The 26,259-nt window shown below is 42.9% G+C and overlaps 1 long non-coding RNA gene across 1 annotated transcript in view; it reads right to left on the bottom strand.

The window, feature by feature from the left end:
- Nucleotides 1-444: 444 nt before the first annotated feature.
- Nucleotides 445-26,259, bottom strand: part of LOC111096867 — a 44,921-nt gene continuing 19,106 nt past the window's right edge. Inside the window, exons 3-4 of the long non-coding RNA XR_005361591.1 lie at nucleotides 1,651-1,831; nucleotides 445-579 (exon numbers count right to left, since the gene is read on the bottom strand). This is a non-coding gene — a long non-coding RNA (uncharacterized LOC111096867). The remainder of the gene's footprint in view (nucleotides 580-1,650; nucleotides 1,832-26,259) is intronic.

Below are 26,259 nucleotides of genomic sequence, written 5' to 3'. Positions count from 1 at the left end.
CAGAACCCAAGCTGGTCCACTCGATCTGCTACCCTAAGTCACAGTTTCCGGTTCAGGTTCATGGAGGCCTGACTGGAACACTGAACATGCTGTGGACAAAACTGCAGTAATTTTTAGGTGAACTCAGTTTTGAGAGTTTACTCCAATCTAAGCAATACTTAGGTCAGGACTACACTGTCCATTTTGCTTCTTCCAGTTTCCTGGAGAGTGTTGCTCTATTTATTTTATTTATTTATTTATTTATTTATTTATTTATTTATTTATTTATTTTTTAGTTTTTATTTTTTTAGGAGAGAGTGAGATGGCTGCCATCCATCATTTTGGAAAGTCACGAGATTTACAGATAGATGCCTAAACAAAGGACAAGCGTATTAACAAATCTAGCTGTCCAAAAGTCAGGGCTAATGTTAACCAAGATGAGCATTACTGCGATTCCATCAAGATGTCCTGTTATTTATTTAACTTTTCCATTTTCATTTTTTATTTGGGTAAGATAATTGCTTGTGATAAGCCTCGGGTGTGGAGGTCTGGTGCATACAGAGTGGCGGAGGCGAGCTTCCATCTCCCGCTGGGGATGCACTTGGGGAAAGGAAACGATGTATTAACATATTAAAATAAAGTCAATTAATGTCCTTTAGTGGTCTTCGAAAAGGAGGACCTCTCCAAAGTGAATGGCCTACTATCAAGAGGAAAAATTCTTATTAGGGGGATAATATATTCACCTGCTTGTGGAAAGAAAGATCTCATGTGAGTGGATTTTTGTAAGACACAAAAAAAATATGTCTAGTGTCCCTTTCCCTGTGGGGCTGATCCCACAATGCTACTCACGCATTGCACTTCCTAGCACCTACACCGGCACCCCCCATTGCTCTGGCCAAGACCCTGAAACCAAACAACACTGGGGCTTTGGTGCCTTTAGTCTCAAAATGGAACTTCCATACAGGAGACGGGTTTGTTTAAATGATGACTCAATACACAATCATAATTCTTTCCGTGGAAAAACAACCATGACTTCTGGCTCTTGTGCACCGCCGTTCCCCTCCCCTTTGTCCCCTGCTGTCCCTTTCCCAGCAACCTCTCTGTTCAGGCCTGAACACCCCAGCAGCTTAAGTAGAAGCAAATGTGGGTATGGTTCCTGCTTCTGTGAAGCTGATAATGGCTTGAGGCATATTCAAGTGCTCTGCTGGATAGCAATGAAAAGAGCCACTGGTTTTTCGTGGTGCTCGCCCCAGGCCCCAGCAGTGCTGTTGCTATTCAGGCAAGAAACCTGAGGTTTGGAGAGTAGGTAACTGACCCAAGGTCACACTTCTGCTGCTGCTGAGACCAAGAGGATGGAGGAGGGGTGTCGCTAGAAGCATTCTTTCTTCCCTGACATCCTCTGTCTACCAAAAAGGCTTAAAAATAAAAGTTGTGTCTTTGAGTTCCTCTTAAAAAGAGAATATTATATTGGCGGTCACCCCTAGTAATCTGTGAGCAAACATTATTGCTTGTGCTGTATCCTAGCTCAAGTGTCTCCTGGAGGCTGTCCCATGTCCATCCCCGACCTTGCTCTGCCATCTGGGTCCATCCCTGTCCTCCTCCCTACCTCCTGCAGTGGAAGGATTCCCTTCCATTCGCTCCTCTCTTGTCAGTCCATTCCCCCTCACACACCTGACTTTATATGATGTGTGTTCTTGCTCCACTTCAATCCATTTCCTACTTTTTTCTTTTCCTTCTCCTTTTTTCCCTCCTCTTCTCTTTGCATCTTTTCTTCTTTCTTTCTCCACCTTCCTCCTCCTTCTCTCCAAGAGTGTGTGCACTGGTGGATATGCTGCAGACCATGAACCGGTTTCTGCCAGACAAGAACACATGCAGATGGATTGCTCCGCCATTCATTAATCATTCCGGTACTACCTGAAAGTTTATCAGCTAAGTGAGATCCTCTGTAAAATGTGTCCTTGGAGATTCCTGTCTTGGCCATCCCTGAGCAGAGTCTATACCCTGTATCTGCAAGGTCTAAGAGGTAAAGGAAACAGAACAGGAAAGGCTGAGTCCTCCAGTAACTTGCATGTAATAATCACAAAACAAAAACAAACAAAAAAATCTAGCTGAATTAAGTAGAATCAGGGATAGATCAATCCTCTGTTGGAAGAATTGTTCCAAAACAAATGGTTTCCCTCTATTCTGAAAAGATTCCCATTCTGAAGAGAAAATGTGGTCTTCTCTGCTACCCTTTGGGGGTTGGATAGACCCTTGTTTACCTCAGATGCTTTAAATTGACATAGGTATTAGAGACAGAAAATTGGACTGTAGCCTTCAAAGGACCCTCTGAACTCCAATTATCAGCCATCACCTCAAACTGAATATTCTCTCCCTATCTAAATCCCATCCCAAGCTGGCAATCTGGAAGCCATCAGGGAGTTCTCCCTCCCACATAACCTCAGAACAGTCGATCAGCAGATCCTGCCTCGCCTGTTGCCTTTACTGTGTTTTGAATTCCTCCTTTTCCTCCTTGGTAGCCCTCCTCTGTTTAGCACCTGGGTCACTCTTTGCCTGGGTCATACTGGCCTCCTCCATGTCCCTAGCATCATCCCTCTCCAATCCCATCCTCACCGCTGCCTCAGTGATGCCATCCTGCCTTCCTGCTCAGTGTACCTCCTCATGCCTCCCCAGCTCAGCACCAGCCTCATGGCCAAGCCCAAATACTTCAAAGAGCCTTTGAGATCTTTTGTGAATCTCCCCAGACTCATCTCCATCACTTTCCAGTTCCCCTGGCTGTACCCACGTGAATTACTTGCAGTTCCTGAATGGGCCATTCTCTCTTTCTCCCTGGTTTTGCACTTACTATCCCTTTCCTCTAGAATGTCATTTAAACCCTCATCAGGTGGCTATTGCCCCAGTTCAGCTGTCCCTGCTCTCTTGTTCTCCTTCTGAGACAGCATTAACACAGCCCCATCACACTATGGTGTAAAGGCTGGTTTACTGGTCCCTGTTGCTTCCCTGACACTTGGGAGCCCAGGGTATTCCTTGCTGTTGAATTCCTGTGGAATGTAACTGCCTGCTTATGCTGGCATGTATAATCATACACTTCCTAGTAAGTAATATCCAAAATAATAGCTATTATTTTGTGTAATACATTATTATAGAATCTATACCTGTTAACATACATTGTTAAAATAGTACAATTTCTTAACTATATCATGAATGCTTGTCCCCATTGCTCCAAATATAGGACTCTTGAGACTGAGAAGCATGTGTTTTATTTCTTCTATCTTCTCTGTAGCTCCCGATGCCTCATACAGGGAAGATGAAGAGGACTCAAAGTCAGAAACTTGGTGGGAATGGGCTTACCACAGAGAGAGAAACAATGTAGCCAAAACTGGAGATGAGGAATTTTTATTTTCGGGGACCCCAAATCTGCTATATCTACTCACCACAATGGGCCATCCCATCTGTCTGAAGATAGGGACACTGGCTCTGTACTTTCTGGTTTTTCTAAGTGAGAGAGGACTCTGCTACCTATAGGACCAGCATGTCCATTGGAATCAAAGAAGATGGGCTGAGCAGGAATGGAAAACAGTTTCCCGGCCTGCCCACTCGGGTTGGTGGCAGCTCTCTGCAGTGCTGCACTGAGGAAGGTTCAGAAACCAGGTCAGATTTCAGCAAAAAACGTGGTGATTCAATCAGCAATAGATCCAAAAGAAGATGGTGGCCCATGTGCCAGAGGTTTGCCTTCCAGATCTAGAGACTTCTGCAAATGGAGAAATCATTCCTCCTAATCCTTCAACACTCTGACTGCACATATATCAAATTACTTCTCCCCATTCATGGGGGAAAGGGGACAAAGTGGCAGGGCAAGAAAACAAAGTTCCAAAGTTGAGAGCTGAGCCGGAATACCACCTACTCTGGACTCAAAAATGCCTCCATGAAGCTTCACCTTCAGAACCTGAGGTCCCCTGCTCTACTTGGGAAACTTCTGCTCAGTCTTCAGGACATGTTCAAATGTAAACCTACTGGTGAAATCTTCCCCAGGTCCTCCAGTTTATGCCATCTATCCACATGGCCCTGGCTTAGGTCACTGCCATACTACTTGTACAACTGACACACACCAGTTTTAGTTTCTACAGAACTGTCTCTCCCACTGGACACAGCACTCCTCAAACATGTGCCTTTGCCCCATTCAAATGTATATTCTCAATGCTTTGTCCAGGGCTTTGAGTGGATTTTGTTGTTATAAAATTGTATGCTTCCTCAAAGGACAGTCTCAAGGCATCACTGATATAAAATATCAGCTAGCATTATGGGGTAAACTGAGACCCAGATCTCTTCATCATGTTTCCATTGATTATTTGGTCCAGTGGGGCTTATGGAGCCAATGGATCAATCCAGTGGCTTCAGTGCTCTATGACCAATAACCATCCCTCTCCTGATGTCCTTCACTAGAGGCAGTTGGGCATGTTATGCAAGAATAATGCTCGGTTCATACTTTACCACCTCTGTTATAGCTTGCTCCAAATAGCACAACTGCTACCTGTCCCAGTCCTCATCTGTTCCCATCTCACTCTGGGGATGCCACGGGCAGAACTGAGAGCCCAATCTGGAGCAGGGCCCCACAGGAAGAAGATCCTCAAGATCCCGCTTACTCTCCAACTGGAATGGCTTATGAAAAAAAAAAACAAAACTGCTGTGCTTTAGGTCAAGCAAACAGATGGCGGCAACAGTACCAACCACAGAAAGGGACGGAAATCCCTCTTATTGATGAGGAACATCTATCATTTCAGAATATGGTGGTTTCTCTGCAAGAAAACCAAACCAATTTATTTAACCATTTACAATGCTACCATGTGTTTGTGAGATGGAAGTTTCCTCTGGGCTCAGTGTGACAAAATGCTGATTGCCAATGTTTGCTGGCCCATCACCAGGAAGCTGGATGGATGTCAGGACCTGAGATGGGGATTCCAAGGCTGACGGTTCTCACAAGAAGGGAACAAAGAGAAACAGGCCTGCACTCATGCAGATCACATGCTGAAAGAGGAGGCTTGATGGGTAGTCAAGCACTCAGTGAACATCTCCAATTACCTAACACTGTGGTAGGCAGAACATGTTGAAGGGGAAAGAGCCGGGGGCTGTGTCCTTTGGTGTGTCACCTCAACTTTCAGAGTCCCCTTATCTGCAAAATGGTGATAATAAATCTGCCTTGCCTCCATCTGAGAGTCGTGCTGTGCATAGAGTAGTAGATAAGAGAACAACTTCTAAACCCAAACCCCATCACTCTCTATAACAGCACCATGTTCATTTCCTTCATGGTCTTTATCATAATCTCTAAGTATGTGTTTTGTTGCTGCCTTGTTTGATGTCTGTCTCCTCCAGTAGAACACAAGCTCTCTACAGGCAGGAATCCAGAGCAGTATGTGATCCACACAATAAACTCCTAGTTGGTTAGTAATTATCATCTTCCTGCTATCCCACCGCAAGACATACTCATTCCTACCTCTACATCTCTGCTCAAGCTGCTCCTTCACTTCAAAATCCACCACCTCTCATCTTTATGGCAATCCAAAATCTTCCTTGAAGGGCCACCTCAAGCCTCACTGCTTCTATGAAATTATTTTCTTAACCTTTTTTAAAATCGCCCTTTTGCCAGGCAGTTCTTCACTATGAAACAAATTGTCTGCAGCCCATGGCCACACTCTCTCACATCCTCAGTCAGCATAGAGGGGGAGGATGGTTTGGTAGGTTTCCACTGTCCTCCTAAACCCCATGTAGTTAGTCCTCAGTCCAGTATTCTGTGAGCATTCCCTAATGAGAGACTTGTGCAAAGAATAGGAGAATATGTCCTAGAATAGGAGAATCATAATTTTAAAACCCTAAAATACCCAGGGTGAAAGGAGATGCTAGGCCCAAGACTTACTCTGCAACTTTGTCATTTGCTGACATTTACTTCCTTCTTGGTTATCTCACCACACACACATTTATTAGCCATGGGATATGGGAAACAAAGAATCCCCCAAAGGAACTAATTCATTCTTTCTAAGAACTTGGGAGGGAGCTAAGTGCCACTCTTAATAGTCAGATGTCCTGCAGGAAGAGTCTCCTGGGAATTAGAATCTCCCCTGATGTGGCCATCCCCCCATCTCCTTGGATTCCCTTGTCTCTATATCAGAGCTTCAGCCATCTCAACAACCAATTCTCTGCAGATAGTAAGTAGGTATTCTACAAGTCAATTCAATTCTGACACTAACTACCAAGGATTAGAACAGACCCACAGATTAAGGACCCAATCCCATAAAACTGCCCTCCCCTACTTTAGACACCAATCACGTGTGGATTCCCATAAAGAAGATGTGATATATATATAAATATATTTGTAAATATATTTAAAACATAAATATATATAAAAATATAAATATATTTATATATTATTTAATATATGATTATATATCACATCTGATATGATATATATCATATCATATATCTGATATGATATATATCACATAATATTCCATTATATAAGCATTCCACTATATATATTATATATATATATATATATATTCCATTACTCAGCCATCAAAAAGAATGAAATCTTGCCATTTGCGATGACATTGATGGAGCTAGGGTATATCATGCTAAGCGAAATAAGTCAGTCAAAGCAAGACAAATATATCATTTCACTCATGTGCAATTTAGGAAAAAAAACAGATGAATATAGGGGAACGGGAAAGAAAAAAGAAGGAAGCAAGCCATAAGAGATTCTTAATGATAGAGAACAAACTGAGGGTTGATGGAGAGAGGTAGGCAGAGGATGGGCTAGATGGGTGATAGGTACCAACCAGGGTACTTATTTTAATGAATCACTGAATTTTACTCCTGAAACCAAGATTATACTGTATGTAAACTAACTAGATTTTAAATAAAAATTTGGAAGAAAAGAAACCAAAAACAATCCAAATAATTATAACAAAGAAATTTTATATATGCAAACAATAAAGAAATGCTGTTAACTTCCTAGGGTGTTTTGTAAAATACAAATTTGTTTTTTGCATTAAAAAAAAAAGTGTGGATTTCCAGATTACTCGCACTTCTCTCCAGTTTGGCTATAAATCAAGAGTTCCCACCTATCTTCAAGTATATAACTTGCTAGAACAGAACTGAGCTCACAGAACTCAGGAAGTCACTTTACTTATATTCACCAGTTTATTATAAAGGATCCAACTCAAGGATGGCCCATTAAAAGAGATGCATAGGGCAAGGTATGCTGGGAGGTGGAGCATGGAGCTTCCATATAGGCACACCCCTCTCCCAGCACCTCTCTGTGTCCACCAGCCCAGAAGCTTATCAAATAGCATTGTTCAAGAGCTTTTATAGATTTTTAATCTCCAGCTTCCCCACCTTCCTGTAGGTCAGTGGGTGGGGGTGAACGTTCCACTTGGTCTTTCTAGTAACCAGACCAGCCTTAAGTCATCTCATTAGCTTAAACTCAGGTCTGATCAAAGATGCTCATTACAAATAACAAAAACACCCCTCCTGTCATTCGGGAAATTCCAAGGCTTTAGGAGCTCTGTGTCAGGAACCAGGAATGAAGACCAAATATATTTGCATTACACTACCATAGCCAAATGTGATAAAGGTAGATGTCTTGACTTAGATAAGTTGGGGAGCCCTCTAAAGAATTATCGTGCTTTTTCTTTTCCAATAATGACAGCTATATCACTCTCTTTTCCATCTTGCCCTGGCTACCAGGAAGCACCACATAAAACCTGTCACTTCATCACACAATTGTGTTAACCTATATGATTGGCAATATTTGCTCCCTCTTGTCTCAATCATGATTTTCTCTTTTTATTCTATTCCCATAATCTTAGTATACATGGTCACCTTATATTCTCCCTGAAAAGAGAAGTGATATAAATAAACTGATAACTTAGCCATAAGACCATTGTCTAAAGAGGAATTAATAAAATGAACCTCCAGATGGAGCCTGCTGACTTAAGCTGATGAACTTTCCCAAAGCAAAGTATACAAATCCTCACGAAGTCAAGTCCTTACCCAGTGTTCAGAGTCAAGAGGACACAGCAAAGAACTCTACTCAGTGTTGACATGGTGTGCCCTCAGTGTAAACGTAATCAGAGGATTAACCATGACTGGGGGTGGGGGTGGCAATGATACTGAGTATAGAAGAGGAGAAGGTTATCAGCAGGCCTGGGAATATCGACCAGCCTGAAATAATGGTAGGTTCCTGCAGGCAAAAACTTCATGAAGTGGGATTTCAGATGGGCCTGTTCTGTTTTGAGGTGGGAGCTTCTTAAGGACATTAACTGGGTACTACTTATTTATTTCTGACTTCTCATCTCCTAGCACAGTGCCTGGCACAGCCTAAACACTCAGTAAAGTATTTCTTCTCTCTTAACACTATTCTTTGTTTCCCTTCCAATTCTGAGGCATAGAGCTAGGAACACTGGGGATGATATCCAGTTTGTTCCCATGGGAGGAAAGAACTGTGGGCTGGGAATCAGGAGACCAGGGCTCTGGGCCCCACCACTGAGGAGTTGTGTGATGGCATCAAGCAAAAGAGTAGTGGTTGGTGGATGCAGCTTAAGTCAGACTGTCTGTATTTGAACATTGGCTCCTCTTCTTGCGGTGTCTTCAGGTAGTCATTTAACCTCTCTGTGTCTCCTATCTCTTCTTCTGTAAAAGGAGGGTGAACACCTAGAAGATGTTGTGAGGATTAAATGAATTTCCTTAAATGAAATATTTAGAATATTCCCTAGCACATACTAAACATTTGCCATAGCTTTTATTATCTTTAATAGTCACAATGTCTCTAGGCCTTAATTTTTATCTCTCTCCAGAGTCAGGTTTGAACTGGATAATAGATGTCAAATATGCCACCCTTTCTCATTCCCTACCCATGACAGACATCACTAATTGATCACAGCACTCTCCTACTGGGTCCAGTTAGAGCCTTAAAATTTTTCCCAGGGCAATCCTCCAGGCAGCCACCTCTAGTGTTTCAGAGTTAACACAAGAAATGAAATGTATTTGCTATCCCAGTAAGAGGTTATCTCACAGATTCTATGATTCTTAATGAACAGATGTGAGAAACGGGTGAGGAGGTCATGGGGGGGGGGGGGGAAGGAGTCTGTATGAGAACTTTAGTACCATTCCAGGCACCACCCTTGATCAACCGACCCTACCAGACACACAGCTTTGAGACCTTGCTATTCCTCAGCTTCCCCTGGGACAATGACAACTGTTTTCTCCCTGTGCAGTGTCACTGCAGTGATAAAATGGTGTGTGGCTAATTGGTGGGTAGGCCACAAACAGAGCAGCCCTGCATGTGATTTCAGACTGCCAGAGGCTGTAAATTATTTAACATGATAACCAAAAGATTATAGTGATGTATAGAAGTTTCAGGGAGACAAGAGGCTAGCTTTGAAACCAGGCTAGTCAAATACGTGTGTAAAAATGAAGAACATACTTTGGGCCAAGATACAAAGGGGTAGCTAAAGCTCATACCTGGGAGACAGGCTTTCGGTTCTCATTCACTGGGATCTTCAATTTGCCTGTGAGTATAATAAACTGCTACACAAAGTTAATTCTTAGTTAGCCAAGAAAATCCAGGATAATACAAAATAATATGTACCATGTGGATTAAACAACCCAGCTGAAAGGCCTTGCCATCAGGCCAGAGCCCCATGCTGACTTCCCTTTCTCCATTAATGGCCCCAGGGTTCTGTTACCCTAAAGTCTTCTTTGGCTCTTTCCTCTCCCTCTGAGTTTTTATCCCATCAACGTATCCTAGTGAAGGCCTTCCCACCCTCCTTTTCTTTCCATCTCATTGCCACTGCCCTCATTTGGATTTGAATCATCATGGCAGCCCCAGGGCTCTGACTTCCTGGCTCTGAGTCTTCCAGCACATGGCCCCATTTTCTAGGTTTTTCAAGAAAAGTGCTAATCAAAGCACTTCTCCACTCAAAACCTTCATGACTCCCCTTGTCAAATGAAGCTTGGCATTTAAGTTATAGAATGCAGGTCCACTCACTTTCAGGCCCCTCCACAAGCAGTCTACATGGTGTCCCTGTGACACCCTCTCTCCTCTTAGAGGCTTTGCGTGGCTGTCCCCCCACCTTAATGGCCTTTCTCATAGAGTCTTCAGGCCAGGCCAGGGTGACTCCTTTGAGATGTTTAAATATTCTGATTAGCACTCCCTTGAGATCCAAAACATGACACTGTTCCTTGGGCAATGGGAGCACTGTGCATCCCCTCTGAAAGACTGCAAGCCTCCTGCCTCCTAGTAACCCCTAGCCTGTGCTACCAATCACTCGTGGCAAGAGCTCCTCCAGCCTTGACCCCAACTCTGATCTTGACTTGGTAGCCATGGCAATTCTGTTAGCCAGTGCTGTTGGGAGAGCTGGAGTGTGATGGAGAAGGGACTAGCAAAGGGGTCATAGGCAAAAATCTCTTTAGAATCCTCTCATCTTTCTTTATCTCCTATCTTTAGTGTTTTCCAATATTCCACTTAAGGCCTTTGAAGTCAAAGCCACAATATTCTGAAGGGTTCCAAGTCACTTGTTTTCCTCCAAACAAATTCCAGACAACTAGATGTAGGCTAAACCATAGACCTCATCTCCTTTTAACTCCTATCCTATAAATCTAAGGTAGAGAGGGTCATTCTGACACATCCTCAGTTGGAAATCAAACCCTCACCACCTCCACTTTATGCACCTCCAGGATGGGACTGCTTTGGCTGCTCTGCACCCCTTCTGCCCATCTGCTGGGATGGCATGGTGCCCACTCACAAGTTGGTTGGAGCCTACGGAGGTGCCAGGCAACAATGTGTTTTGATGGGCAGCCTGCAGAAGGTGGCAATTGCCATCTCTTGTGAGTGAAGGCCATAAGCAGTGCCAGCCCTGGCATGCCAGGTCTCTGTACACTTGTTCACACCTGTTGACTCACTAGTGCCAAGAAAAGCATACTTGAGCTAGGAACAGGGTAGGGAGAGAGGACATCCTCAGAACACCAGGCTCTTTGGGTTTCCTTGTGAAGCCAGAAAGGACCTAGAGAAGTCAGAACCACACATGTATCTGGCACTGTAATTTGTCCTCTAACACTGGTTTGTGCTCATGAAGGAGAAAAGTACCCAGCTGGGAGACTGTAGCACATAGTCCAACATGGATACAAGTCTGAGTTCTAAGCCAGAGATGAGAGACGAAGAGAAGGCCAGGATAAGTTTAGCCTTAATATGCTTTGAACCCTTATAAAATATGCCTAATCCACCTGGAGACCTCCACTTCCTCGCTCCTCCTCTGGTCCTGGAGAATTACTGTGTTCTAGCTAGGACATGAGCCCAGCTCTAGAGTCAGAGAGGTCTGGCTCTGTAGCACAGCTCTACTAACTGACCGGTGATCTTGAGCAAGTCACTGCCTTTGCCTGAGCCTCAGGTTTCTCATCTCCACAATGGGTGTAACCACATCTACCTCCTTGGATTGATATGAGAACGAAATATAGGACAACATAAGTAAAGTGCCCACTGTGGTATCTAACACACAGTAGGCTCCCATGAAATTACAGTGTCCTTCTTTTGCCCTGCTGTTCCCTGTCTTCCTTCATTCTTTATTCCAAAAAAGAAAGGTGCTTCAGGAGCTAAATGGTATCACAGATGTCCATCTAGGAACAAGTCACTGGGACAGAGTAGCAGAAGACGTTCCAGGATAAACACAATGGGAGAGAAAAGGGAAAGGGAAAGGATGGAGATAGGAGAGGAGGAAACAGGGTTCTTTTCACAAAGGTCCCTTCCATCTCTGAGCTCTCATGTCAACACTCCATTCCAATTAACAGCACAAGATCTGGGCTCCATCCCCACCTCCACTTATCAATATCTTCCCACTCTTTCATTCCAACTCCTCCACAATGCCTGCTCAGACAAACAAAAACCAGGAAGGAAAGTACATCGTGAAATCACATTATCTAAAGGCCCTTATATACAAGATGTTTTTCCACCAAGACCTTGAAATTCTCTTGTTCCCTCTTCTGTGGTGCCTGCAATGTGCCCATGGCAGTGTGGAGCAGAATGAGGGTGACATGGGCGCGAGTCCTGCCCTCCTGGTTCACAGTGCAGGAGACAGAAAGAGCTCAAATAACCTTAGACTAAAGAACCTAACCAAGATGTATGCAAATAGCTCTGGGAAAATATGGATTTAATTTCTCTCTGTTCTCCATGTTTGGCTGGTGGTATTGTGCTACCCACCTGCCATAAGGCCTTTGAGAGTAGAACCCACATGTACTCCAGTATGGGGCCATCACAGAAAGTCTTACTGACCCTTACTTACTGTTTGCATCAGAAAATATGAGAAGCCATGAGGAGTTTATTTTGGTGGCTGGTATGACCCCACTAGTTTCATGGCTCTACTTTAAGGGTGGCCCATTGGATTTAAAGTTGAGTGACATACTCAGGGATAGACCTGGATGCTGGAACATCATGGGTAGGAACAGGATCTTGAATCTGTAGCTGAGAGGCTGTTCAGATCTGCCAGAGATCTCCAATGGATTTCTCAAGGAACCACCCTAAGTTTTGGATGACAGAAATAAAGGTGAAAAGGAAGAAAAGCAAATTATTGGAAGAGAATACAGAGGCAAAATGCCACCTGCTTTCCAAGGCAGGGGAATTGGGTAAAAAGGGGAGATGGGATCGGCCAAAGCATGAGAATGGAAGAGTAAGTCTTAGAAGTGAAAGAAAATTCCTAGAGGAGCTGATCTGGGGTACCTTGGGGCTTTCAGTAGAGTGTAGGCCCCTAAAGCTCCAAGGAAGACAAAGGGTGCTTGAACAAAGAAGACCAGATGGACTGTCCAGTCCTGAGCAAAATCTAGCTTCCATGTCCCCAGGAGACTCAGAGGAGAATTGACCCATCAGAAACCAAATCAATTCAATTCACGAATTCAATATATTCCTCCTGTGAGTATCTTTCCAGGGATCAATAGTGAGCTAAAACAGAGTCCCCACCCTCAGAGAGCTTAAAGCAAGCACTGGAGTCAAGAAACTTGCATTCAGGCTAGTACCCACAAGACAAGAAATAACAAGTGCCCGCAAAGATGTAGAGGAGAGGGAACCCTCCTGCTCTGTTAGCATGAATTCAAACTTTCAGCCACTGTGGAAAACAGTATGGAGTTTCCTCAAAATATTAGAAATGGAAATGCCATGTGATCCAGTAATTTCATTCCTGGGTATTTATCTGAAGAAAATGAAAACACTAATTCAAAAGGCTATATGCACCCCTAGGCTTATTGCAGCATTATTTATGATAGCCAAGATATGGAAGCACCTTAAGTGTCCATCCATAGATGATGTGGTATACATATGCAATGGAATATTACTCACCCATAAAAAAGAATTAAATCCTTGCCATTTGAAGCAACACAGACAGACCTAGAGGGTATTATGCTAAGTGAAATAAGTCAGAGAAAGACAAATACCATACAAGTTTGCTTCTATGTGGAATCTGAAAAAACAAAACAAAATAAAACAAAAGAGAAATAGATTCAAAAATATAGAGAACGAACTGATCCCTTGAGGGGAGGGAGATTGAGGAGGCAGGGAATGAACAAAATAAGTGAAGGAGATAAAGACGTACAAATTTCCAGTTATAAAATAAATAAGTCACAGGGATATAAAATATAGCATAGGGAATATAGTCAATGATATTGTAGTAACTTGGTATGGTGACAGATGGTAACTACACTTATTGTGATAAGCATTTCATGATGTATATCATTGTCAAATCATTGTGTTGTACACCTGAAACCAATATAATATTCTTTATCAGCCATACTTCAATTAAAAAAAAAAAGGAGATCTGCATTAAGAGCCTACCAACTCCATGGAGGAGCTGGGTGAGCCTGAACATGTTACGTCAGCTCAGTTTTTCCATCTGTACAATGGGAGTCAAAAGTAATGCCGAATTCAAAGTGGTATTGTGAGAATTAAATCATGTTGCCTGTGAAAAACTCAGCAGTATGGCTGGAACACAGGCTGGATGAATATTGGCTGACATTATTGTTGTCACTGTTTTGCTTATCATGATCTTGATTATCATTAGTTTCAAAGTTTAGCTGGGGAGACAGAGATTAATCAAATGCAAGCACAGAAAATGTCATTTTGAACTATGATAAGTAAGTAGTAAGTACAGAGACCGCTTACAGTGTCTTGAGATTGAACCCGGGGGCCCTGAACTAGCCATTCGGATCAGCAAGAGCCTCCATGAGGATGGCCTGAAGGCTGAAAATGGAGAGCCACTTGGGCCTTAAGTGTGGCAAAAGGAGCAAGGGAATGTGCGTGGGGCTGAGGCTAGGGTTCCAGGCAGTGGAGACCACTTATGTAAAGTCCCTGTGACAAATCCAAAGTCAGGGCTAGGGGCACCTTGGTGACTCAGAGGATTAAGACTCTGCCTTTGGCTCAGGTCATGATCCCAGAGTCCTGGGATCCAGTCGCTGTGGGACTCCCTGTACCTCCAGGAGTCTGCTTCTCCCTCTGCCCCTCCCCTTACTCATTCTCTCTCTCTCTCAAATAAAAATTAATAAAATCTTTTTTAAAAATAGTAGTGCTTCTAAAAACCATAAAACACAAAATTTTACTAGCAGCTAATCTCCCACACAATTGTAGCTCCCAAAGAGCATAAGATGAAAACAGAAGGAGGTTAGAAAAGGCTGAACTGCAGACCATAAGACGACAGGGGCAAGGTTGAGAAAAGACTAGCCCCCAGCACAGCTCGGCCCAGGTCTGCAGGTCTCCAGCCACCTCCATGCCAGCAGACCCCAGGCACACTGCCAGGCCTGGGAGAAAGGAGAACTAACTGTCCCTTACCCTCCCTGCTCTGCCTCATCACCCGGGGAGCAGAACCCCCTCCTGCCCCAGGCCAGTTGGCTCCACAGTGCTCCCACTTCTGTCTGCCAGGGTCACACAGGCCTCATCCCCCTGGTCCACCACTTGCCTCCCGGAAAGCTGACCTCAGCCCCAGCCCGACGGTACCAGTCTGACTCAGTAGATCCACTAACCTCCCTTCTGAGAATAGATACACTCTTTGTATCCATGATCCAGTGGGAAGGTCTGGGCTTAGAATCTCAAAGACTGAAGTATAAATCCCATCTCTACAGCTTCCTGTGAGGCAGCTTCGGTCTCCTCATCTGTCAAATGGGACTAATGTCACAGACAGGACTATCACAAGAAGATGAAGGTCAATAAACCCTGTTGACCACCAATAAAGAGTCAATAGCATGACTACTATTGTGAAACTGATCTACACTGGACAAAGAGAATCAATCACTTTGGGGTGACAGAGCTAACCACCTCCATTGAGCCTCTTACAATTACCACCTGCCAAATCTGCTCCTACATTGCTTACTAGGTGGCCTCAGGCAGATTATTTAGCTGTTTTCTACCTAAATTTCTTCATCCGCAAAACGTGAATAATAATAAGTCCTACCTTGTAAGATTATGAGGATTATAGAGATTAATATCTATAAAATGCCTGGCACTTGGTAAATATTTACCAGGAGAATGATTATTATTGTAACTTGGGCTATAAAAATATTCTTCTGGCTGTTACGGGGGCATAGTAAAAACAGAGAGACCAATGAGATGTGTATTGGGATAAACCAGGCAAGAGGTAGTGGCTTGGACCAAAGTGGCAAGAGGAGTGGAGAGAAGTGCTTGGGTTCTGGACATAGTTTGAAGGTAGAGGTACAGTATTTACTGGAAGATCGCTGTGGGGTTGTGCAAGAAAGTAGTCAAGGACGAAGTGCAAGGCTTAGCAACTGGAAGAATGGGGTTATTTACTAAAAGTAAAGCAGGTATAAGGAAGAAATGAGGAGACCCTAACTACAGGTGCAACTAGTCATCCAGCTGGAGATGTCAAACAGGCAGCTAGCTGGGGAAGTCTGGAGTTGAGAGAGGAGTATACAGGCTGGGGATAGAAACTCATATTTAAAGCCAGGAGACCTTGCTGAAATTATTGGAGACTAGATAAAGAGAAAAGATCAAAGACTGAGCCCTGGGACTCTCCCAAAGCTTAGAGGTCAGAGGTGAACAGAAACTCATCAAGAAAACCAAACAGGGGATCCCTGGGTGGCACAATGGTTTGGCGCCTGCCTGTGGCCCAGGGCGCGATCCTGGAGACCTGGGATCGAATCCCACGTCGGGGTCCCTGCATGGAGCCTGCTTCTCCCTCTGCCTGTGTCTCTGCCTCTCTCTCTCTCTCTCTCTCTCTCTCTCTCTGTGACTATCATGAATAAATAAATAAAATCTTTAAAAAAAAAGAAGAAAGAAGAAGAAAAAGAAAGAAAGAAAGAAGAAAGAAAGAAAGAAAGAAAGAAAGAAAGAAAGAAAGAAAGAAAGAAAGAAAGAAAGAAAGAAAACCAAACAGGAGCAGCCTAGATGGCAGGAGGAGAAAGAGAGAAAATGTCTCAGGCTACAAGTAAAGCAAGGGTTTCCTGGGAAAGGGAGCAGTTGATCAGCTGTGCTAAATACAGGGATCCTGGTGGGGTAAGATGGAGCTGGGGATGGACGTTTTGTTTGGCAATGTGGGGCCACCGGTTACCTAGAAAGGGTCTTCTTCGGTGGAGTGGTGGGTGTAAGCCTAGATAGAAAAGGTTAAGCCAAGAAAAAACAAGAGCACATGAAATGGAAACTGCAAGTATGGAAGACTTTTTTTTTTTAACTCAAGTATAGCTGACACACTGTTACATTAGTTTCAGGTGTACAACATAGTGTTTGGACAACTATATGCTCACCGCAGATGTAGCTACCATCTGTCACCATACAGCGCTATTACAATGCCATTGACTATATTCCCCATGCTGTGCCTTTTATTCCCATGACTTACTCATTCCATAACTGGAAGCCTCTACCTCCCGCTCCTCTTCCCCTATTTTTGCCCAACCCCCACTACCCTCCCCTCTGGCAACCCCCAGTTCGTTCTCTGTATTTATGAGTCTGTTTCTACTTCTGTTTCTCTGTTTGTTTTGCTGTTTAGATTCCACATGTAAGTGAAGTCATACGGTATGAGTCTTTCTCTGTCTGACTGATTTCACTTAGCATAATACCCTCTATGTCCGACTACATCGCAAATGGCAAGATTTCCTTCTCCTTTGTGGCTAATATTCCATTGCATATGGAATATGAGCAACTTCTTTAGGGAATGCTGCTGGTAGTGGAGAGGAAAGGGATGGGGTCATCCCAGAGGGAGATGTGGCGTCCAGGGAATATTATAGTGTGCTGCTTTTTTTTTTTCTTTTTAAATGGAAGGTATTATGGCATGTTTGATTGCTGGATAAAGTAGTCTAGTTGAGAAGGGAAATTGCAAGAGACAGAAAGGATGTCTCTAGGAGTGATGGCCTAAAGCAACCAAGAGAGGAGGGTGCAGATGACCTGGGGCAAAAGCAGAGGAATTGAAAGGTGTGATAGTCCAAGTGTATATAATCTTCTGCTTGCATGATTTTCTCGGTGACATATGACTCATCACCAGAGAGTCCAGAGAGGATGTTGGAAGGTGGAGAGATAAGAGCATGGGTGACCTTGTCCTCTAGGAGACAGGAAACGTCAGGGATGAGGGACATGTAGGACTATAGGATTGCTGGGAGCACCGAGAGCCTGCTGGAGCTTGGTCAGTTGTGAACTTCAGGTAAGGCAGTCAGTATGGTCCTGTCTCCCTCCAGTAAGGTTTGGCTGTCTATGTGATGCATAGGAGGGGAGGACAGTTGAATTAATCCTGGGGCTGGGATTTTGCCAGGCAAGCATGATGGGGGCTGGGGAGAGACAGGGATGAGGAAGATGTGTCCAAGAATGAAACCTATGAGAAAGAATGAAAGCCTGAGAACAGTCCTGACACAGCAGTCCAAAATCCTAATTCAAACACTAAACCATGAGAACCTAACCTAGTCACCTCTGCTCCCTGTGCCTCGATTTCTCACTAATAAAATGGGGATTATAACCCACTTCATAGGACAGTTAATAACAGTGATAGGATGGAAATGAAGGTAATTTATGAAATTGAAATAAGGCATCATTTATAAGCCAAACTCTCCTCCAAACCAAGCCCAGTTTGAGTTACTAATTGTTCCTGAAAACAATAAAAATTCCATTTCTTTTAAAACTGAACTTTAGCATTAAAAATGTTTCCTTAATTTATACCAGTAGTCCTTCTGAATGACACAGTGAGGTTTTCTGGTACCTACCTACCTCATTTGATCATTTAACTGATGCCCACTCACCAAAAAGAAATACTTATAGGCAAGCCATCAGGGAGGGGGGAGGATGCTCTAAAGATGAATAAGACTTGGTCCCAAAATGTAAGAAGCTCAAAATCTTCTGAATATCTTGGAAGTCCACAATGGTAAAGCTCCTAGAGGTCTGGAGCGATGTCTCTTTAACTTGCTTTGCCTGGTGACTACCACTCCACAATGCAGAAGAGATAAATACCTCATAGAAAGGTCAGGCTGCTCCTGCTGATCCTTCCAAACAGCAGTGTTTTACAACTTATGAATCACATCACGTTGTGGTCTTGTTTATTTTGCAATAAGCTACAAAGGCACAGAGTGATGATGCCTGTCCTACTTTACAGAACAGGGAGACTGAGGCTTGTCCAGGCACCCAGAGCCAGTAAGTGACAAAGTTTTCTTCCCAGACCTACTGACTTCCCAGTAATTCAAGAGACTCATGGCCACCTGGAACCAGAACCCAGACTTCAGGCGCACAAGCAGTGGGTAGAGATGACACACTCAAAGAGTAGTAGCACAGCACTAAGGGAGCCACATGCTTTATAGGAGGAGGTGGAGAGTGCTCCATAGAAACAGAGCATGATTCTCAGAACACTCCCTTTCTGCAAATCATGCCTTATGGCTTAGCCTCACTCCCCTCTGATGTCCTCTTGACCTCTGGGGAAAGACTAGCAAGAGCACTGTACCCAAGTTGAGAAACTTGAATCCTCATTCTGCTTCTATCACTCACTGTAGTGTTTTCCTCCTTCTATGCCTCAGGAGCTTCATTTGCAGTATAAGGAGGTTGGCTTGACACTTGATGCCATCCCCAAACCCCTCCTGCCTTGACTCCATGGGTCATCTGTGCCTGCTCCCCCAGGATCCCACAGACTTCTGCCCTGGGTGCTCTCAACAGCCTCATAACTGAGAAGCATGAACAACAGAGAAACTACAGTAGCTCTGGTTTACCAAAGTGATGAAGGAAATAACTTTGGGTACTGATTGCCCGTTAGTCCTTTAGAAGATCTCTGGAAAATACACTGGTGTTAGGGATAATTAAAGCAAAGCACTCATTCATTCAAATTATTATGTACAGGAACACTTGACTATGGGTCAGGCACTGGAAGTAAGCATTAGAACCACATCAATGAGTGAAACCAGGCACAGTTTTTGCTTTTCCAGAGCTTGTGGTCTACTAAAAGACCGGCATTAATCAGTCAGTCAACTACAGAAATATGTGTAAAGTGACAACTATAGTAAGTGTAATAAATGGGAAGCACACAGTGCTTTGGGAGTATATAGTGGGGGGGGTTAATCTATTTGGGGAGATCAGGGCTGACTTCTCTGAGGAAGTGACAACTGTCTGCTATGCAAAGGAGATAGCAAGGCAAAAGAAAGAGTGTTTTAAATGAGAAGAATGGAATGTGCGGTCTCCATGAAGGGAAGAAGCATGACAAATTCATGGTCTAAGAGAGGCCGGGCAAAAGGAATTACTGACAGCCAGGGAGAACATGATGCAGGGTGGGACTAGAAAATGTTTAATGTGTGCCTTTTTTGACCTAGGAATTGCAGCTCTAAGAATTGGTCCTAAAAATCCTTGCTCAAGCCCACAAAGATGTTATACACACACACATACACACACATAATTAATCTTGGTACATAATCTTGGTACAACAATGAGTACCATTGAGCTGTTAAAGGAAAAAGAGTTAGATTTACATGTACTAATATGGGAAGATAAAGTACTAAATGAAAACAGTAAACTGCAGAATATACAAAGATAATTTACTTCTTAAAATGTATATTCATATTATATCATGCGTATATAATACACAATTCACTAAGCAAGAAATGAACCCAAGATTATATACATCAAATTGTTAACAATGATTACCTCTAAGGAATAGGAATGCAGAAGGATTTTATTTTGTCTTGTTACGTGTCTGTCTTGCTTGAGGTTTTTTTTTTTTATAATCAGAATATTTTATAATCAGTAACTATTTCTTGGACCAAAAAATGCCATATTGTGTTTTTTAACAAGAGAGCATACCCACCCATCTCCTTGAAATCCCCCAGTAAACCCATGGCCTAAATTAATCTGAGGTTTGTGTGACCTTGGAGCAACTAAATCACCATTCTAAATCATCCCTCACCTCCTACCTGTTTTCCCTCTTGTTTTATCTTCTCTTGGGTTTAGTGGAGAAGAAAAGTGAGTTGGGTCACATTTGATTAAAAAGAAGGAAGAAACTAAAGAAAGGAAAGGAGAGTGGGTGGAAAGGAAGAAAGGAAAGAGAAAAGGAGCCCTTCTATCCCTCTCCTCACCACATGTCTCTCCAAGAGTCACAGAGCAAGAGTCATTAGGAATGAGAAAGAAGAAATGCCACCAGGTGTAAGGGTACATATTCCAATGAGACTGGCAAAACAGCACAGGGTTGGGACACAGAATGGCAAGAACCACAGCAATGATCATCCCCACCATCAGGTGCAGACTCTTTGGTCGGATCCTCACTACCTTATCTCAAGGTAAGGATTTTACGTACATTAGCACCTTAATTCTGCATTTAAAAACCAGTAACTTCTCTCAGCATCTGTTTTCTCATCTGTATCATGAGGAAAGCTTGCTAGCTTGCAGGGCTCTTTGAGGATCAAGTGAGACCCCACATAAATAAAAGTATTATTTGTTCTATAATTGATATTATTGTCACTCCAGCTACTGAGCCAGAACAGAGAATGCTCACTAGCATGAAGTGCAATAATCCTGGTATCCAGTGGTTACCATGTGGTTGCTCTTTAGATCTGCTGAAAAAAAAAATGGTGAATGTGGAAATAATTTTAGTCCCATTCACAGATTTTTAAATGACTGACTGTATGCTGGGGAGAGGATTTGGCCATGGGGAGGGGTGGTCGCTAATACCACGCAGCTGCTATGGCTGTGAAAATTTAACCTCAAGCAGCCTAAACATTCATTTTACAATGTACACTGCTGATTACTTAATTATGTCTAAAATATAAGTCAGACACACTACAAACCCCAGGGAGTAAATTACACAGATCTATGAAACAACATCTATGCACTCATTCTGGTCTCACATTTCTGAATTATCTCTTCCCCCCCAGTGAATTTGAAAAATTTCCTCCTTCTCTGTAAAACGTATGGCTATTGCAAACAAATGATCTTTTTTTTTTTTCAGTGCTATAAGATTGGTGTAGGAGAGCCTATCTTCAACCTAACATTTCGGACACTTACCAACAGGTTCTTATCTTTATGTATATTTGAACTAGGAGATCTACATATGCTTGATCTCAGCATGAACCTCCGTATGACCTGATTTTGTTACCATGGTCACCAATTAGATGAGTCTTGTTGACTGCAGAACAACAGTCAAAGGATTTCTATTAAGTTCCAGGGCAGAATAACAGTCATATTTTGTGAACACACTTTATAGATTATTTTTCCCATTTGCTTGCCCCAAGGTCTGCCTCCCTCTATCTGCTGAGAATGCAGTTGTTATATAAAATTCAAAGAAAATGCTTCCTGGGGCCAGTAATTAAATTTTCTTATAAAATAGATGGATCAGCTGGGACTCCCAGTCCCCTCTTCTCTTTCTGGGATATATCAATGTAGGTCCTACTCAGAACTTAGCTATAACCATCTTTCCCTAAAATAACTTCACCCCCACTCCATGGTCTCACACAGGAACATGTATATGAAAATACACCACACCCTGTACTGATTATCAGCCATCCTATAGATGCAAAACACTTAAGTGTATTTTTGAAAGGTTCAGCTAGGTGACATTCTTCATATAATCATTCCAGCCAACAAGTGTGGTCCAGTGATTCAACAACCTCACAAAAACCATGCCTGATAATTTATAAATGTTGACATTAACAGGCAATATGTAGGTACTGAATGTTTTATGAGTGTATCAGTTTCCAGTGGCTGCCATAACAAATTAACACAAACTTGGTGACTTAAAACAACAGAAATTAATTTTCTCATAGCCTGGAGGTCAAAAGTCTGAAAGCAAGCTGCCAGCAGGTTAGTGCTCCCTCCAAAGTCTCTAGGGGAGAATCCTTCCCTGTATCTTCTAGCTTCTGGTGGCTCAGCCATGTCTTGGTTTGCAGTTGTATGACTGCAGTAGAGCTCTTAACACAGTCTCCATCTTAACTCAGTCTCCTGGTCTGTGTCTGTGTCTTTGCCTCCTCTGTCTCTTATGAAAATACTTGTTATTGGATTTAGAGCTCACTAGATCATCCAGGATCACTTCATCTTTAGAACCTTAATTACAACAGGCAAAGACTCTTTTCCCAAATAAAGTCACATTCACAGGTTCTGGGAATTAAGATGTGGACACATCTTTTGGGGCGCCATGATGTAACTCACTATAATGACATGCTTTCCTGAAGGTTATATGAAATTGAGCTTAGAATTTTTATATGTGTAATGTCAGATCCTTGTCACTAATTTGGAACTTGATACAATGCCAAAGACTATTTACAAGAATATATACTTCCCTCAGTATTTATTAATCAAAGGTTAGAAGTTTGAGTTTAAATTGGTGATTTGGGTATAAGAACACTGAGAAGTCTTATAAAATCCTAATGAGGGGCGCCTGGTGGCTCAACGGTTAAGTGTCTGCTTTAGCGCAGGGTGTGATCTCAGAGTCCTGGGATCGAGTCCCACATTGGGCTCCCTGCATGGAGTCTGCTTCTCCCTCTGCCTATGTCTCTGCCTCTCTCTCTCTGTCTCTCATGAATAAATAAATAAAATATTTTTTTAAATCCTAATCTTAGGATTTTTCAAAATGGTTCTAATATCAAAATAAACTCCAAACACCAAAGGCATTCTGAGGATGGTAAAGAGACAGAAGAAGGACTGGAGTATATAAGACCATTGAAACAGGTCAAAAATGACCAGGTAGGGGAGAACTAATAAAATAGGTGAAAATTATCAACAAGCCATGAGCAACATGGAAGATATGGCACTGGCAATATCTGTGAGCACTTCAGGGCAAGAGATCAGGAGCAGGGGCCATCACAGAAGCTGTTCTGTTTTGTTATTGTTTTTTATTTATTCATGAGAGACACACAGAGAGAGGCAGAGACATAGACAGAGGGGGAAGAGGGCTCTCTGCGGGGAGCCTGATGTGGGACTTGATCTCAGGACCCCAAGATCCCAACCTGAGCCAAAGGCAGACGCTCAACCGCTAAGCCACCCAGGTACCCTAGTGTAGACTGTTTAAAACAAGCAATCTCCTTTGAATCCACAGAAGCTGTTTTGTTGATAGCTGTGAGGATGGTTGGACTGTGCGTGTTGTATTCATGAAGCTACTCATCGGCATTACTTTGCGTCATTGTGCCTTTGCCATGCATGCACTTGTAGGTTATTTCGTTCTTGTAATGCTTGCTTTTGACCGTGTAGCTTCATGTTTCAAGCTATTTCAAGCGTAAATGCATTCCTCCTCGCACATGCCACAGAGTCTGGAGTGGAAAGTTTGAGGGTTTCTTATTTGTTTTGTTTTTTAAGCTCCTACTAAAGCAACACATTATAAATGGGGTGCAAATTAAGGTTTGTACTCTTCATATACTGTTGTAGAGATCTTGCTTTCTGTGCCCACTTTCTGTCACCCAATACCTTTAGAAAAGGGATTCTCTGTCTCTTCAATTGCCCTGTCACTAAATCCACTGACCACCTTGAGTAATTCATTAGTTTCATATCGCTGCTGTGACAAGTTTCCATAACCATGATGGCTTAAAGCAACAGAAATTATTATCTTATAGTTCTGGAGGTCAGAAGGCAGAAGAATTGTGTCTCACTGGGCCAAGATCAGGCTATCAATCCATTCTGGAGACTCTCTAAGGAGAATCCATTTCTTTGTCCTTTCCAGCTTTTAGAGGCTGCCCACATTCCATGGCTCTTGGCCATCCTTCTGCACCTTGGAGCAACAACACAGGGAGATCTTATTACACAGTATCACACTACCCTCCTCTTCTGCCTGCCTCTTCCACATTTAAGGACCCTTGTAATTATACTGGGGCCACCTGGATAATGCAGGCTAATCTCTCATTTCAAGGTCCTTAATGTAATCACATCCAAAAATTCTCATTGGCCATGCAAAGTAACATATTTTCAGGCTCCAGGGATTCAGACATGGTCATCCTTGGTAGGGGGCATTATTCTGCCTACACAGCAACAGTACAGATCAAGATCAAGGCAGGCTACTCCTCCTGGTTTGGGCACATCTCCTCTCATTACCAGGGATTCTCATTAAATCCTATGTAGGTGGAAGTAGCTGGCAGGGGGAGGAGAGGGCAATTAGATACAGGTAGCTAATGGTCAAGTCATAAGGAGCTGAGTGTCTGCAGTTCAGAAGTACAAAACTACCCCTTTCCAAACAATTGTCCTAAAACTTCCACTCCAGATGGGAAATGAATTACAGGTGTACTTCATTATACATAAATACCACATAAGGAAACCCACTTGCTCAATCAAGGAATCACAGCACTGATGTCAACCAACTCTCACCCTGCTGGAACTCCCAGCAGTTTGTACCACTTAAATGTCTGCTAATGGGGCAAAGCAGTTGCTACTGGGCTAATAAGTTGGCCATTAGCAGCTTCTTAAGTAGCAGGCTGAGGGAGCTCTGCGACATAGTTATAGCCACTGAGAGCAAGCCATCTTCTCAGTTTATAAAAGATCCTAAATTGGGGCAAGAATTGTTTTCCCTAAAGGTTGACTTATTTGGCTCCAAATATGGAGACAGCAGTTGTTTAAGTTACCAAAAAAATGTCTCCCTTAATAAAGATATTCACTCTGAAAGTCCTTGCCAGGCTCTTCCTTTGGGCATTCAACTGTTGGTTTACAGACTATGAATTACTTCCAGAGACACTAAGGCATAGAGAAACTTTTAAATAAAGCTTTAAGACATACTATTCAATCGATCAGAAATGAAGATAGAGCACCATTACAATTGTAATATGAATGTCCCCAGTTAAGAGTGCAAATGAAGTCAGGGTCACATTAAAGCTGGCTCTCACTATCACTAATTAAGACCCTCCTGCTCATTCACTCATTCAGTAAAGACTTACTGAGCACACAGTGGGGAGTGATCTAGGCTAAGAATTTCAGCCAAACCCTGTGCCCTTATAGAGTTTGCATTCTATAAATGGAAAGACTGAAAATAAACAAAAAGTGAGTGAATTATAAAGTATATCAGAAGGTTAACAAACACATAGCAAAAGAGCAGAGGGGAACCAGGAGTGCTGGGGCAGGGGGCAGACAGTAGTGAAGGGGCATCTCCTTGAGCAGGTGACATTTAAATAAAGGCTCGAAGGAGGTGAGAGTGGTAAGCCAGGAGGAAATCCTGGCATGGGCAACAGCTAATGCAAAGTCCTTGAGGCAAGATGGGATCTAGCTTATTTGAGGACAAGTAAGGATGTTGGTGTAGCTGGAGAAGAGAGAGTAGATGCAGCTTTAGAATAACCGGGTCTGGGCCTTATAGGATGTTTTAAGGACTTTGGCATTTCTTCCAAAAGAAATAAAGAGCAACTGGACAATTGAGAGGAGAGGAGTGAAGGAATCCCATTCCTATATCAAACCTTCCTAGCTGCTTCTGGGGAGCCCCAAAACAATGCCTACAAGTTGGCTTGTTCTCACATGGTTCTCTCCTCACCAAAATACCTCCCCTCACCTCCTCCACCAAAGTGCTCTGCAAAATGCCCATGTCTGGCCAGACTGCTGCTCCCTGGTACTCCTGAGCAGCTAGCCCTGGCACGCCAGAGCACTGCAAGTGTGACTTTCCCCACCCCATCCTGCCCTCAGGGAGTCAACTCCCAAAACCATACACCTTTGACACAGATGCTCAAAACCTTTCAAGAGAATAGCTCCTCTAGTGTTTGGCCTTTATACCAAACTAGTAAGCCATTTCTATTTCTTAAAAAAAAAAAAAAAAGACATTTCTGAACATTTTTCAATTCCTAACAAATATACTTCTCTTTTAATTGAAGATTTGTCTTGAATTATGTTATCTT

The sequence above is a fragment of the Canis lupus genome, chromosome 7 (genome assembly GCF_011100685.1).
Source record: "Canis lupus familiaris isolate Mischka breed German Shepherd chromosome 7, alternate assembly UU_Cfam_GSD_1.0, whole genome shotgun sequence".
NCBI classification, from domain to species: Eukaryota; Metazoa; Chordata; class Mammalia; order Carnivora; family Canidae; genus Canis; species Canis lupus.
The sequence above is the reverse complement of the archived record's forward strand: the minus strand, read 5'-3'. Positions and strand labels throughout refer to the sequence as shown.